General features: G+C 36.4%; 1 pseudogene; it reads right to left on the bottom strand.

The window, feature by feature from the left end:
- Positions 1 to 13,910, bottom strand: part of LOC141512240 (ER membrane protein complex subunit 8 pseudogene) — a 45,132-nt pseudogene extending 31,222 nt beyond the window's left edge.
- Positions 13,911 to 16,244: the final 2,334 nt, after the last annotated feature.

Here is a 16,244-nt window from a genome sequence, read left to right as displayed (position 1 = left end):
GGATAGAACATTGAACATAGGTTAGGAAGACCTGCGTCTGAATCTTGACTCAGACTTAATAAATGTGTGACCCTGGACAAATCATTTAACCTCTATCAGCCTCAATTTCCTTATCTTTAAAATGACGATCATAATCCCTTCATAATCATAATCACATCCCTTGCTTGATGTGAGGATAAAATTAGATAATACTTTGTAAAGCACTCCACAAAATTTAAGCTTCTATGGAAAGTTAGATTTCATCATCACCATCATCATTATCATCATCATCGTCAGTTCCAAAGGATTGAATTGAAGGAAGACAGACAGGAAGATAGAGGATATATATGTGTGTGTGTGTGTGTGTGTGTATACATATGCACACACACACACACACACACACACACATATATATATGTATATACATATATATACATATATATATATGTATGTATGTATGTATCTGGTGCAGATATTGTTAATGAATTAGAGTGTGAAGTTACCTAAAATTGCCTTCTGGAAGGAAATTGTTTAGAGGTCTATTATATTGAACTTTTTCCCTTGAAGCATAGGCTTGTCTTATATTAAAAAAAAGGAGCTAGATGAGAACTGAAGAGATTATGTGCCTTTGTAACATGGAGAGATTCAAGGAAATGGTGAAGCAGAAGAGAACATTTCAGCTAAATCCATGAGAAGAATATGCTTTGTTGATGGTGTTGGGAGGGCATTGGAAGGAGAGTGCCTTGGTCTCTGTCTCTGTCTCTGTCTCACCTCAGAAGAAGACATTGATTGTATGCTTTGAAGGATTTTGGACTTCCCACCTTCTCATCAGTCTCCTAGTCATAATCTTGGAATGGGTTATGGAAGTACCTTCACTGAGAAGCAAGGACAGACTGAGATGAGAAAAGTAGATCTGATGTCTTACAAAGTAACTTCCAAAAATATCTACTATATTTAAGAGAAACATACAGGTTCAGAATTGGAAAAATGATTTCCATGAGTTGTGAGATGTACCTTTTCACATGTACTCTCTAAACTTGAGTCAACTTTGTCCTGGATCTTGTATGTACCTGTGTTGCAGATTGGGGGTGGGGTGGGGCGTGTCATGCTTCTATTAACTATTCTCAATCTACCACAGTACCTTTCCCAAAGTTAATTAAACCTGGATCATTAACATTAATTAATAATCATGGTGGGATGCATACTGTTCTAGGATTGGGAGCTATAGCACTAGGAAGACATTTCTCCATCTCCTAAACTCTCAGGGTTACCCCAGATTCTGAGGGAACCAGAAATAGCTAAGCTTTTGCAGCTGATCTGCCAGGGCAAGGGAGAGTTGGGAGAATAGCTCTAGAGTCTATATGTATCACAGCTGAATATAATTAGATATGGGTTTTTGTAACTGAACTGTTTGTGTGGGTAACATATTGCAGCATGCTGTGCTCTTTTGTAGTTCTGATGAAGTTACTTTTATTTACAGTGTTTCACAAAATCCAAGACTGTCCAATCACATTGGTTTACTTAATATAAAATCATTTAATCTAAGAACATTTAATACTGGGACTAGGACCGCAACTTTGTTTTATAGCTTCCAGGCATTGTAAATTTCAGCTCATTTTAAGCCCTAACCTAATCTGCTAATGTTATTTGAAATATTATGTGCACTAGTTCATTGCTGCTTGGAAGAGTTCATTTCCCTGATGATCTGCCTCTGCAGGTTCCATTTTCACACCGGCACAAGAGTAAGTTAAAAAGCTTCGTGGCTGGCATCACTAATGTGGATACATGTGAAAGAACAAGCACAAGCTCTTTCTGGCACAGACTGTGTCAGTGGCGGTCCTATAAAATGCAAAGTAATCTATTTTAATAATCTTAATAAATACATTTTTAATGATACCAAGGATCTTCCCTGTCCATATCTGGAAACCTAGAATGTTCCAGCAAGGCTAAGAGACATCAAAGGTCTAAAAGAAGTATATTGGTTGCAACAGGTACAGATCTAAGGCAAGGGAGAATTTGGTGCTGCTGAATATGAGATCAAATACGCCTGCTTTTCCTCTCACCCTTTGGGGTCGTATGGCTGATAAATAATTCACAGACTGCAGTACAAAGTCGTTTGCATACTGACAAGATTAAAAAGAATGCTTTGTCTGGGTTAAATATACAATCTGAAACCTTCCTTTAAAATGTCAAGAAGGTAATTAATTTAAGATGGTTCACGGAGTGGTATCCTGACCTGTCAGGAAAAATTTCATTACCTGAGGGTGAAGGGGAGGTTACATTTATCTTATCCCACTTTCTTCTTTCCTCTTCTCTCCTCTCCTTAGACCACTTCTCTCTTGAAGCCTCATCAGCTCCCATGGGTTTAATATTCCTCTGCAGATGATCCCCCAGAAACATAATATCTAGCCCTACTTGTCTCCCAAGTTCCACTCCTGAATCAGAGTTATAAGACTTTGGGGAAGTCACTTAACTTCTCCTATGCTTCAGATTCTCATCTGTTAAATCAGGAGTTTGGATAAAATAGTGTCTAAGGTTCTTTCGACCTTTATATCTATGATTTTATAACTTCAACTACCTTAATATCCTGGATATTTAAAATTTTTACATATCCAAAAGCAGACCACATTTTTCATTACCCTCCCCCCACTCCATTTACCTTCTCTTTCAAACTTCTCTATTTCTGTTCAAGGGCAACTTGATGATGTATGGGAAAAGTAGTGGACTTAGAGTAAGGAAGAATCATCTTCATAATTTTAAAGTCAATCTCAGACACTAAATTGAATTGTGTGACTCCAGGCAACTATGTTTGCCACAGTTTCTTTAATGGTAAAATAAGCTGAAGAAGTAAATGGTGAAATGGCAAATAGTTCCAATATCCTTGCCAAGCAAACTCCAAATTGGGAGGGAGGAAGATTAGGGTTAAGGCATGACTGAAAAACAACAAATTTCAGTTGAAAGCACCTCCTCTTTTCCAAACTTGATTCCTCACTTTTTAAGTCAAACATGTTCATTAGATTGCCCAATCTTGCAGTTTATATTTCTAAAGCATCTTTCACATTCATTTTCCTTCTCCACTCAGTGTAGTCACCACCTTAGTTCTATACCTCATGACCTCTTGGGTGGACTGTTGCCATAGTTAGAAAGCTAAATATTATCTTTTTGATCCTTGCCTTTCCTCTTTTGCATTTTCTATATAATTATTAATGGATCGGATCTCTTTTTTCTTTCTCTCTTTGCTTTTTTTTCTTTTCTTTCCCTCTCCTTCATCCTTTTCTTCTCTGTTTCTGTCTCCTCTCTCTCTCTCTCTCTCTCTGTCTCTCTGTCTCTCTGTCTCTCTGTCTCTCTGTCTCTCTGTCTCTGTCTCTCTGTCTCTCTGTCTCTCTGTCTCTGTCTCTCTCTCTGTCTCTCTCTCTCTGTCTCTCTGTCTCTCTGTCTCTCTCTCTCTCTCTCTCTCTCTCTGTCTCTCTCTCTCTGTTCCTGGTTTGGTTATCTCTGGTTATCTCTATCCCTCTTTTCTTCCCTCCTACTCTCTCCTCCCACTCCTTCATCTTCCTCTTTTTCTCTCTTTTTCTCTTTGTTTCCTTTCTTCTTTCTCCTCCCACTCCTTCACTTTCCTGTTCCTCTCTGTCTTTGTCTTAGTCTCTCCTTCTTTCTCTCTCACTCCTTCACCTTCCTTTCTCTCATTGTCTCTTAGTCTTTGTGTCTCCCTCCACTCCTTCACATTCTTCTTCCTCTGTCTTTGTCACTTTCTTTCCTCTCCCCCTCCAGCCTTTCCTTCTCTTACTTCCTCCCTTCCTTTCTTGCTCTTCTGTTTCCCTTTATAACCTTATTTTCCTGAGCCATTTTATTTTAAGTGAAAATTAACCCAGGAATCTTTCCTAGTGAATTTTCTGAAGATTACCAAATAGTCTGTAAATTACCCCTGAATGGAAAATGGAGTACAAGTCAGACCTTTTGACTCGAACAGAAGACGAGCATTTTCCATAGAGTGCAGTCTCCCCCGCCTAAACATTCAGACAAGCATGTTGAGTAGCAGCGGGAAATGCATAAATTCAACAGCATGAAGATTCGCTTTTGGCCCTAGCAAAACATTCTGTCCCACATGGGCCCAGTCGTGGGCATGCTTATGAATGAATGCTTAAGTGCACAATAGTCAATGGGGTTTTACATCTGCTCTTCAAGACAAGTTGACTGGAGTCAAATTTTATTAGCAGTGGTATCCCCTAAGCTACATCCTGCAGGCACAAAAGAGAGATTTCACAATGCCACAACACTGAGAAGACTAATCTTAAATCTGTGTGATACCCATTCATTTTCCTTATACCAAAACCAAAATCAATCTAAAAGGAAAAATGCTATTAACTAGAAACATGTTAAAAATTTCTTCTCCTCCACCTTTCACTGCCCCAGGATTTTAATTTTAATTTTCTGAATGCTGAACTTGATGGACATCAAAAATAGCTAACATTTATATAGAGAGATGTAAGGTTTGCAATCCATTTGTTTAAAAAATAAACTTAACTCAACATTTTATAGTTAGGAAACTGAAGCATACAGGTTAAAGGACTTACCCAGTATTACATAGCCAGTATCATTTTGAATTCAGGACTTCCTGACTTTAGATCCAGTAGCCTAACCACTGTAAATTCTAGTTGCCACTAACCAAAGAGATATTTCCATACATAAAACTATATGAGAGAATAATACGTGAAATTGCACATCTCTATTTTTTGTAGTTAATAAAGAAAATACATGATGAAGTTTGTTCTTTGTTATCGAAGAAGACCATGACATCAAGAGATGATCCCATGGCAAGGACATGATTTGGATTTGAGTGAGGGGAATGCTATGTGGGGTTACCAGTCTCTATTTTTCCTCCAGAGCATCAGGGTCCAGTGACCAGACATAGATCAGGATGATTGGAGATAGTCCTGGATGTGAGGTAATCAGAGTTAGGTGATTTGCATAACTTATAAATATAAAGTGTCTTCCTGTCCTTCTGTCCTCCAGTCCTCCTGACTCCAAGTCTAGTGCACTACACAACCTTATTGCCCTAGAAAGTATATATATTAAAATACAAACATATATGCATATATTTGTACATATATAAATATATATATATTTGTGTATCTATCTATAAATGTATATATATATATATATATATATTTCACATCAGTTCCAAAACTGTTCTTCTTGTCTTTTTCATAATGTTTTTCAGTCTTTACAGTCTTCTATGAATTTTAATTGATATGCTTTCATTTCTTTTTTTGTACATTCACACTCCCCCAAAATGTAAAAAAGCTTTCTTGTAATGAATAAGCATTGCCAAGTAAAATATATATGTACATTGGCCAAGTCTGGAAACATGTGTCTCATTTTGCACCTCTAGTCCAACAACTCTGTCAAAAGGATGGAAACATGGCTCATTTCAGGTCTTCTGGAGTTGTGATTTGTCATCAAATTTCTCAGAGTTCTTAAGTCTCTTAAATATGTATTTTTATAGTGTTGTAGCTGTATAAATTATTCTCCTGGTTCTACATAGTTTACTACTGTGTAGAAGATAGATTTAGAGGGAAAAGATGGAGGCAAGAAGAATATCAGAAGGCTTCCTCAGTATTCCAAGGACAAGTAGGTGCACAGTAGCACAGAGTGCCAGTCAGAAAGATCTGAATTAAAATCCACCCTCAGAAACTTTTAGTTGTGTGACCCTGGACAAGTCATTTAACCCTATTTGCCTCAGTTTTCTCATCTGTAAAATGAATTGGAGAAGGAAATGACAAATCAGTTCAATCTCATTTCCAAGATACTTCAAATAAAGTCACAAAGAATTGGACATGACTGAAATGTCTCAACAGCAATGTCTTAATAGCCAGTAGGAAGGTAATGGGGACCTTAATTGGAGTGTTAGCTAAAAGAGTGGAGAGAAAAGGACATTTTTTTTCTGAATGCAGAAACACTATTTGACAATTGAACAGAAATGGAGGAACAAGGATCATGCTAGGTTGCAAATCTGTGTCACTGAGAGGATTTTGATGTCCTTATTAGTAATAGGGAAATTTGGAAGAAGAGAGAGTTATTGGGGTGAGTGGAAAAGAGAAGATGAAAGTCCTCAGTACAAGGCCATGGTTTTGAAATCTGGAGGTCAGGATCAGAACTAGGATAGGAGTGAAAACTGATATACCCAACCCCTCCTTCCATAAAGTGTAGTACTCAGGAGAAACTTACCAATAAGAGAAGGGGACTTTATAGAGGAACATGTTAGATTAAGAAAATTACAGAACTTGGATGGTCCAGGATCAAGAAACCCAAAGGGCTGAAGCAGTTTCCAGAAACAGAATATGATTTTGAAGTCCTAAATTCTGGATCAGAACTGGGAGGTGAATCTTCATTCTGGTCTTCCAGTCTTTATCTCTCCCTATAAGTTCACTTCCCATTTCTCATGCATTTTTTTAAGCAAATCTACTTAAATGACCTGATAACATCTAAAAGTCAGTATGTCCCAAACTAAGCTCATTTTCTTTTCCCCAAAACCTATTTGTAAAGAATCTAGCAGAGTGCCTGGCTAGTTGCTGCTTAATAAATTCTTGCTTCCTCTCCATTGTCTCCCTTCTCTATTTCTGTTGAAAATCTTCCTTGTCATCAGACATTTTACTTCTCAATAATCTTTGTCTTGCCTTGGGTTGCTAGGTAGTCCAGTGAATAGAGGACCTGAATTCAAAACTGGCCTTAGATTTTAGATACTAGCTGTGTGACCCTGGGAGTCACTTAACTCCAATTGACTCACATCCATAGCCACCTCCAGTCATCACTATCCATATCTGGCCACTGGACCCAGATGGCTCCAGAGGAGAAAGTGAGGCTGGTGACTTTGTACAACACTGTCACATTCAAATCTAATCCATGTCATGAAATCACCTCCCTAATTGCATGTTCTTTGAGAATGAAGGACAAATAACAATAGCATGTTTGTAAGTTCACTGAGTCATTAGTTTGATGTGTCAACCCAAAATATCTAATGTGATTTTTGAGTTTTATTATTTGAGGTGTAGCTTTTAGAAACTGGGAAGTTTTCATTCTTCTCTGCTTTACTCTGATGAAGCAGCATTTTGAGTACTGTATTAAATTCTCAGTACTACACTCTAATAAGGATATTTGCTAAGTTACTGAGCATCAATAAAAACATCTTCACATGAAGACTAGGTTGAAGGGATTGGTCATATTTAGCTTAGGGAAGAAAAGATTTAGGAGAACATGATAGCTATTTTCAATTGTTTGTAGAAGATAGATCAGACATGTTCTACTAGACCCCAGAGGCACTGGATCAAAGTTGCAAATTTAGGATTAATGTTGGGAAATTCTTCTTAATTCTTCTTAATAATTAGAGCTACCTCAGAATAGAATGGGTTTGCCTTGGGAGGTAGTAGTTTTCTCTTGCTGGAACTCTTCAAGAAGAGGACATACAGAGATGACCACTTATCAGTAGTCTATAGTAAAAATTCTTCTATAACTTCATGGTTCTTTGACAGGATATTTCTTTATCCCTCACATCTAGTTGCCCCTATTTTGCCAAATTTTGTTGTAAATCACTTCTTTCTTTCCTTTGCACCTTTACTTTCTTCTTTGCCTCATTTTTTATCTAGCCTTAATCACTGAATAGGTATAACCTCAGTCAAAGTGAGACCTGGGAAAGACTAGCTTAAAAAGGCCAAGATCTCCCACTGTATCCAGGCCACCTCCAAAAGTCCTGATTTATATCTGGCCACTGGACCCAGATGGCTCTGGGGGAAAAAGTGAAGTAGGTGACTTTGCACTGCCTTACCTCCCTCTCTTAAATCCAATTCACTTGCAAATCAAGGCAACTTCCTGACTTCAAGGTCCTCTTGAAGAAAGAAGGACAAACACTAAGTACTTTAATTTATGCTTTTGTTTCTATTTGCTTATATACTCTTTGAAAAACCTCCTGATTTCTTTTTTACATGCCTTAAGCCTCTTCTCTCTCCAACATGATATGGCTAGAAAAATAAACTTTCATACTCAAAAAATCTTTAGTGACTCTTCAGTGTCTTTGGAATAAAATACATATTCCTTGTAACCCCAGGAAATAGACTCACAAATAACTTTCTTTTAATGTAAACATTTTATTTGTTTTCCAAATATATACAATAGTAGTTTCTACCTATCATTTTTTGTTAAGATGTTTTTGCTTTTGTTTTTTTGCAAGGCAAATGGAGTTAAGTGGCTTGCCCAAGGCCACACAGCTAGGTAAATTATTAAGCTTCTGAGGTCAAATTTGAACTCAGGTACTCCTGACTCCAGGGCTGGTGCTCTATCCACTGCACCACCCAGCTGCCCCTTTGGTAAAGTTTTGAAGTTTACACATTCCCCCACCTTCCTTCCCTCTGCCTTACACCTCCCCCCCCCCCCACCCCAGAAGGCAGGCTGATAATCTTTACATTTCTTCCAGGCTAAGCATTAATCAAAATTGAATGCTTTGAGAGAAAAATCATATCCTTGAGGGGGAGATTAAATATTAGAGATAGAAAATTATGTAGTACATAAGACAACTTTAAAAAAATGAAGTAATAGACTTCGGTCTTTTTTTTTTAAACTCCACAGTTATTTCTCTGCATACAGTTGGTATCTCTGTCACAGAACCCTAAAACTGTCCCTGATTATTGTATGTACTGATGGAATGACCAAGTCCATTAAGGCTGATCGTCACCCCCATGTTGTTATTAGGATATAAAATGTTCTTTTGGCTCTGCTCATCTCATTGACCATCAGTTCATGCAACTCTTTCCAGGCTTCTCTGAAATCCCATCCCTCCTGATTTCTTATAGAACAATAGTGTTCCATCACATACATATGCCACAATTTGTTCAACCATTCCTCAATTGATGGGCATCCCATTGATTTCCAGTTCTTTGCCACTACAGAGTTGCTATGAATATTTTTGTACAAGTGATGTTTTCACCTTTTTTTCATGATCTCTTCAAGGCATAGACCCAGTAGAGGTATTGTTGGATCAAAGAGCATTCACATTTTTATTGCCTTTTGGACATAATCACAAATTGCTCTCCAGAAAAGTTGGATCTGTTCATCGCACTATCAACAATGTATTATTATCCCAGATTTCCCACATCCTTTTCTAACACTGATCAGTCCTTTCTGGTTATATTGACCAATTTACGAGATGGGAAGTAGTAACCCAGAGATGCTTTAATCTGCATTTTTTCTAATAAATAATGATTTAGAGCAATTTTTCATATGACTATGGATAACTTTGATTTTCTCATCTTCAAATTGTCTTTGCATATCTTTTGACCATTTGTCAATTGGGGAATAACTTTTTTTTTTATAAATTTGACCTAGTTCTCTATATATTTAAGAAATGAATCCTTTATCAGAACTACTAATTGTATAAATTGTTTCCCAATTTACTACCTTTCTTTTGATCTTGGTTGCAGTATTTTTATTTGTACAAAATATTTTTAATTTAATGTAACCAAAATTATCCAATTTTTTTTATTGATGTTCTCCATCTCTTCCTTGGTCATAAATTGCTTCTCTTTCCATCGATCTGACAGGTAAACTATTCCTTGATCTCCTAGTTTGGTTATAATATTGTCTTTTATGTCTAAATCCTGAATTTGTTTTGATCTTATCTTGGTATAGTGTGTGAGATGTTGGTCTAATCCAAGTTTCTGCCATACTAAATTTGAATTTTCCTAAAAGTTTTAATCTAAGAGAGAGTTCTTATCCCAGAAGTTGGGCTCTTTGAGTTTCTCAAACAGCAGATTACAATAATCATTTCCTGATGTCTCTTTTGTACCTAGTTTATACCACTGATCTACCACTCTATTACTTAGCCAATACTGACAGTTTTGATGACTGATACTTTATAATTTAATTTTAGAACTGATAAGGCTAAGCCACCTTCTTTTGCACTTTTTTTCCATATAAATTTAGTTACAATTTTTTCTAGCTCATTAAATTAATTTTTTTGGAATTTTGATTGGTAAGGCACTAAATAAATTTAGTAGATAATTTAGTAGTAATAAATTTTAGTAGAATTGTCATTTTTATTATATTAGCTCAGCTTATCCATGATCAGTTGATATTTTCCTAGTTATTAAATCTGATTTTATTTGTGTGAAAAGTGATTTATAGTTATTTTCATAGAATTTCCTTGGCAGGTACATTCCCAAGTATTTTATATCATCTGAAGTTACTTTAAATAGGATTTTTTCTTTCTAGCTCTGACTGCTGTATCTTGCTAGTAATACAAAGAAATACTGAGGATTTATGTGGGTTTATTCTATATCCTGTGACTTTACTGAAGTTGCTAATTATGTCTAGTAGTTTCTTAGATGATCTTTTAGGATTCTCTGGGCATGCCATCATATTATCTGCAAAGAGTGAGAGTTTTGTTTCTTCCTTCCCAATTCTGATTCCTTCAATTTCTTTTTCTTCTCTTATTACTAAAGTTAACATTTCTAATAGAATACTGAATAGTAGTGGTGATAACAGGCATCCTTGTTTCACCCTTGATCTTATTGGGAATGCCTCTCCCTTATCTGCATTGCATATAAGGCTAGTTGATGATTTCAGATACACACTACTTATCTTTCTAAAGAACCATTCATTTATTCATACACTCTGTTTTTAGTAGGAATGGGTGCTGTATTTTGCCAAAAGCTTTTCCATTATCTATTGAGATAATCATATGATTTCTGTAAGGTGTGTTATTGATATAGTCAATTATACTAATAGTTTTCCTAATATTGAATCAACCTTGCATTCCTGGGATAAATCCTGCTTGGTCATAGTGTATTATCCTAGTGATAACTTGTTGTAATCATTTTGCTAAGATTTTATTTAAGAGTTTTGCAACTATATTCACTGGAGAAATTAGTCTATAATTTTTGTTCTCTGTTTTGACTGTTCCTGGTTTAGTTATTAGCACCATATTAGTGTCACAGAAGGAGTTAGGCAGACTTCTATCTTCACCTATTTTTCCAAAGAGTTTTTATGGAATTGGTACCTATCATTCCTCAAATGTTTGATAGAATTCACTTGTGAATTCATTTGACCCTGGGGATTTTTTTCTTAGAGAGTTCAATGCTGGCTTGTTGAATTTCTTTTTCTTAGCTAGAATTATTTCAGGATTTAATCTCCTCTTCATTTAACCTGGGCAACTTATATTTTTGTAAATATTAATCTACTTCACTTGGATTATCAAATTAATTGGCATACAGTTGGGCAAAATAGTTCCAAATTGTTCCTTTAATTTCCTCCTCATTGGTGGTGAGTTCACCTTTTTCATTTATAATACTAGTAATTTGGTTTTCTTCTTCATTTTTTTAAAACAAAGTGATGAAAGGTTTATCAATTTTATTGGGTTTTATTCATAAAACTAACTCTTGGTTTTATTTATTAGTTCAATAGTTTGATTTTATTAATTTCTCCTCTTTATTTTTAGAGTTTCTAATTTGGTATTTAATTGGGGGGGGATTAATTTGTTCTTTCTCTGATTTTTTAGTTTCCTGCTTGGTTCATTGATTTCCTCTTTCTATATTTTATACAAGTAAGCATTTAAAGATAGAATAGAGTGAAGGTACAGCTAGTAATAACAACTGTGGGAAAAATATTGAAGCAACTTCTGTGGTGAACTTTTGATAAAGAAAGCAACTCACCCCAGAGACAAAGCCATCGGAATCTGAACACAGACTGAAGTATATTTTTTTTCTGTCTCTCACTATTATTCTCTCCCCACTCTCATTTATTCTATTTTCTTTCTCCTTTCATTCTGACCCTGTCCAAAAGTGTGTTGTATCTGAGTACCTTCTCCCTCAATCTTCCCTCTCTTCTATCATCTATTCCCCCCTTCCCTCCCCCCATTTCCCCTTTATTTTATCCCTTTCTTCTCATTTTCCTCTAGGTTAAGATAGATTTCCTCACCCTATTAAGTATGTATGTTATTTCCTCTCTGAGCCATTTCTGATGAGAATGAAGGCTCACTCATTCATCCTTACCTTCCCCCTTGCTACTCCATTGAAAAAGTGAATCTTGACTCTTATGTGAAATTTCTTAACTTCTTCTTCATCTCCTTTCCCTTCTGCCCAGTACTTTCTTTTTTCACCCATTGACTCCATCTTTTTACGCTATTATACCATTATATTCCACTCCTTCCTGTGTCCTGTCTATATATGTTCCTTCTAACAGCTCTTATAAAGGAGAAAGTTCCTATGAGTTATCAATATCTTCTTCCTATGTAGGAATACAAACAGTTCAATATCATTAAGTTGCTCAAAGTTATCCTTCTCATCCACCCCCAATATGGTTCACCAGAGTCCTGTACTTGGAGATCAACCTTTCTGTTCAGCTCTGGTTGTTTCAATAGGAAAGTTTGAAAGTCCCCTGTTTCATTGAAAGTCCATCTTTTCACTTGAAAGAGGATGTTCAATTTTGCTGGGTAGATGATTCTCAGTTGTAAACCAAGATCTTTTGCCTTCCAGAATATCATATTCCAATCCCTACGAGCCCTTAATGGAGATGCTGCCAGATCCTGTATAATCCTGACTATGGAGCCACAGTAGTTGAATTGTTTGTTTCTGGAAGCTTTTAGTATTTTCTCTTTGACTTGGGAGTTTTGGAATTTGGTTATAATATTCCTGGAAGTTTTTCTTTTGGGATGCCTTTCAGGAGGTGATGAGATAATTCCATCAATTTCTATTTTACCCTCTGCTTCTAGGATTTCAGGGCAATTTTGCTGCATCATTTCTTGAAAAATGAAATCTAGGCTCTTCTCCTGATCATGGCTTTCAGACAGCCCAATATGTTTTGAATTATATCTTCTGGATCTGTTTTTGAGGTCATTTTTTTTCCAGTGAGATACTTCACATTTTCTTCTAATTTTTGTCTTTTTTGGAAGAGTTTTATTTCTTACTGATTTCTTCTTTAGTTCCATTCTGCATTTGAAGGAGTTATTTTCTTCAGAGATTTTTTTTATCTCCTTTTCCAGCTGGCCAATTCTGCTTTTTTTAAGGCATTCTTCTCCTCATTGGCCTTTTGTTTTGCTTTTTCCATTAGGCATAAACTGGTTTTTAACATATTATTTTCTTCAGTATTTTTTTGTATTTCTTCACCAAGCTGTTCATTTGGTTTTCATGATTTTTCTGCATCGCTCTCATTTCTCCTCCCAATTTTTCCTCCACCTCCTTTAATTGCTTTTCAAAGTCATTTAGGAGCTCATCCATAGTCTGAGCCCATTTTCTATTTCTCTTGGAGGTTTTGGATATGGGAGCTTTGATTTTGTCATCATTTGAGTATGTGTTTTGATCTTCCATGGGTCTAAAGTATTCTCTACGGTCAGATTCTTGTTTTTCTGTTGTTTACTCATTTCCTCAGTTTGTGACTAATTTACACACTTCCAAAGCTTTGGGTTTTTGTCGGGGGTGGGGACACCCCACTGGGACCTTTATTCCTACATGGTCTTATACTCTCTTGACTGTGGTTTGATATGTAGATGACCACAGCACTACCCTCTGCCCTTGAGCTGTAAAGAGGGATACTGCTTGTCTATCTTAGTATGGAAGCCCAAACTGCAACATGGATCTGGGCAAACAGCAGAGTCCTACCCCTAGGGAAATCTATTTTTGTTAAATGTCTATGTTTTCCCCATTAAGAGAAAGCTCAGTTTTGCCAGACAGGGAATTCTTGTTTGCATTCCAAACTCCCTTGCTCCTTGGAATATCATATTCCATGCCCTTTGACCTCTTTTTGCAGTCTTCCCTGACCCCTCCCCCCTTACCATCTATGGGCTGTGCACTGGAGATGCAGGCTGTTTTCTCCAGATTCTCACTGCAGGTTCTGTGGCTGGTGCTTTTCACTCTATACTCATTCTGTTCTAGTCGAATTCTCTCCATGCCCCTTCAGGCTATTCTGGGGCTGTGCTGTGACTGAGGCTTTTTCCAACTTCCAGTCTTGGAGAAATGCACCTTTCCTGAGGAACTTCTAAGTTATCTTGGACTGGGAAATGTATCACTCAGTCTTTCTGTGGATTCTGCTCCTCTAACTTGTTAGCTTTTGGAGTTCCCTGGGGAAGGAGTTCCCAGGAAATGCTGCCTTCATGCCACCATCTTGGCTCTACCCCTCCTGCACTTGATTTTTATTGCAGTATGATCTGAGAAGGAAGTATTCACCATTTTTACCTTTCTGCATTTGATTATGAGGTTTTTTGTCCTAGTACATGGTAAATTTTTGTGAATGTACCATGTACTGCAGAAAGGAAAGTATATTGCTTTCTAACCCCATTCAATTTTCTTCAGAGTTCTATCATATCTAGGTTTTCTAACATTCTACTTACCTCCTTACATCCCAAATTTTTTTATTTTATGGTTAGATTTAACTAAATCTCAGAGAGGGAGGTAGAGGTCTCCCACAAGTATATTTTTTCTCTCTTGTCTTCGCATAACCCATTTAGCTTCTCCTCTAGGAATCTGGATGCTACACAACTTAGTGCATACATATAGAGTATTGAAATTACTTCATTGTCTATGGTACCTGCTAGGAGGTTATATTTTCCTTCCTTATCTCATTTAATGAGATCTATTTTTGCAGCCGCTTTGTCTGAGATAAGGATTGTTATCTCTGCTGTTTTCACTTCAGCTAAAGCAAAATATCTTCTTCTCATACATTTTACCTTTATTCCATATGTATGTCTCTGCTGGGATTCAGTTTTTTAATCCACCTGCTGTTCACTTATGTTTTATAGGAGAATTCATCTCATTCATATTTAAATTTATAGTTACTAATTCTTTCTTGCCTTCCATGCTATCTTCCCTCTGTATTTTTACACTTTTTTCACCTCATTCATATTCCCCAGCATTTTGCCTCTGAATACTACCTCATTCAGTGTGATTGCCCTCTTATATCCAACTCTCCTCTCCTTTATTTCCCCTTTCCCTTTTCCCATTTTTCCTACTCTGCCTTCTCTCAGTTCTTCTTTTCCTCCCCGTTCTACCTTTCACCTTTTAATGCTATTATAAAAGGAGTTTTCCATTTGCCCATGTGTAGTTTTGAGAGAATTTTCTTTTTGTATTTGTCCAATTGTATTTTCCAAGGATTTGTTTCCTTTGTGCAATGACTGTGTATGTTCATTCTTCTTTGAGCCAATTCTGATGAGAATAATATTCAAGTGGTTCTCACGTTCTCCATTCTTCCCTTTATTACAATAGGTCCTTTGCACATCTTCATGTAATGTAATTCATTCATCCCCCCATCTCTTTATTGTCTTCCTCTTTTTAAGGAGATATAGTTTTTAAATCATTCTATCAGAGCAACAGACAAGTCATGAGTGTCCATTACCTTTGGCTTAATATATTACTTCTGGCAAAATATACATATGGAATAAAGGTAAAAGGTATGAGGAGAAGATATTTTGGTTGAGCTGAAGTGAAAAAGAATTGCAATTCCCAAAAGTTATGGGGATCTTTTTCCCGGGTGGGGATATAGCCAGTTTCATCTTATTGGATAGCAGTTTATTTTAATTTTTTTACATTTTCATGTATCTCTTGAGTTTTCTGTTTGAAGTCCAGATTTTCACCTTACCTCTGGTCTTTTCATCAGGAAAAATTTGAAGTCTCCTATTTTGCTAAATGTCTATCTTTTCCCCATGAAGAGAAGGTTCAGTTTTGCCAGGCAGTGAATTCTTGTTTGCATTACAAACTCCCTTATTCCTTGGAATATCATATTCCAGGCCCAGTGATCCCTTAATATTGATGCAGCCAGATCCTGTGTAATCTTTACTGGGGTTCCTTGGTATTTAAATTATTTTTGCCAGCTACTTGTAGGATTTTCTCTTTTATCTGATAGTTCTGAGATTTGACCACAGTGTTCCTTGGTGTTTTCATTTTGGAATCCCTTTCAGGAGGGGATTGATGTATTCTTCACATATATTTATTTAATTTGCTCTCTGGTTCCTTGATATCAGGGCATTATTCCTTTTAAAATCCTTGATGTCTTCAGGAAACCCAATGATTCTTAAGTTGTATCTCCAGGATCTATTCTCTAGGTCAGTCATTTTGCCAATGAGGTATTTTACATTTTCTTCTATTTTTTGATTTTTGTGACATATTCTTGTTGTCTCATGAAGTCAGTAATTTCCACAGATTCCATTCTTTTTTAGAGAAGAATTTTCTTCATTTGCCTTTTGTAAATCCTTTTACAATTGGTCAATTCTATTTTTGAAGGAGATTTCA

The sequence above is a fragment of the Macrotis lagotis genome, chromosome 2, assembly GCF_037893015.1.
Source record: "Macrotis lagotis isolate mMagLag1 chromosome 2, bilby.v1.9.chrom.fasta, whole genome shotgun sequence".
Lineage (NCBI taxonomy): Eukaryota > Metazoa > Chordata > Mammalia > Peramelemorphia > Peramelidae > Macrotis > Macrotis lagotis.
This window is presented reverse-complemented; position numbering and strand designations above follow the sequence as displayed.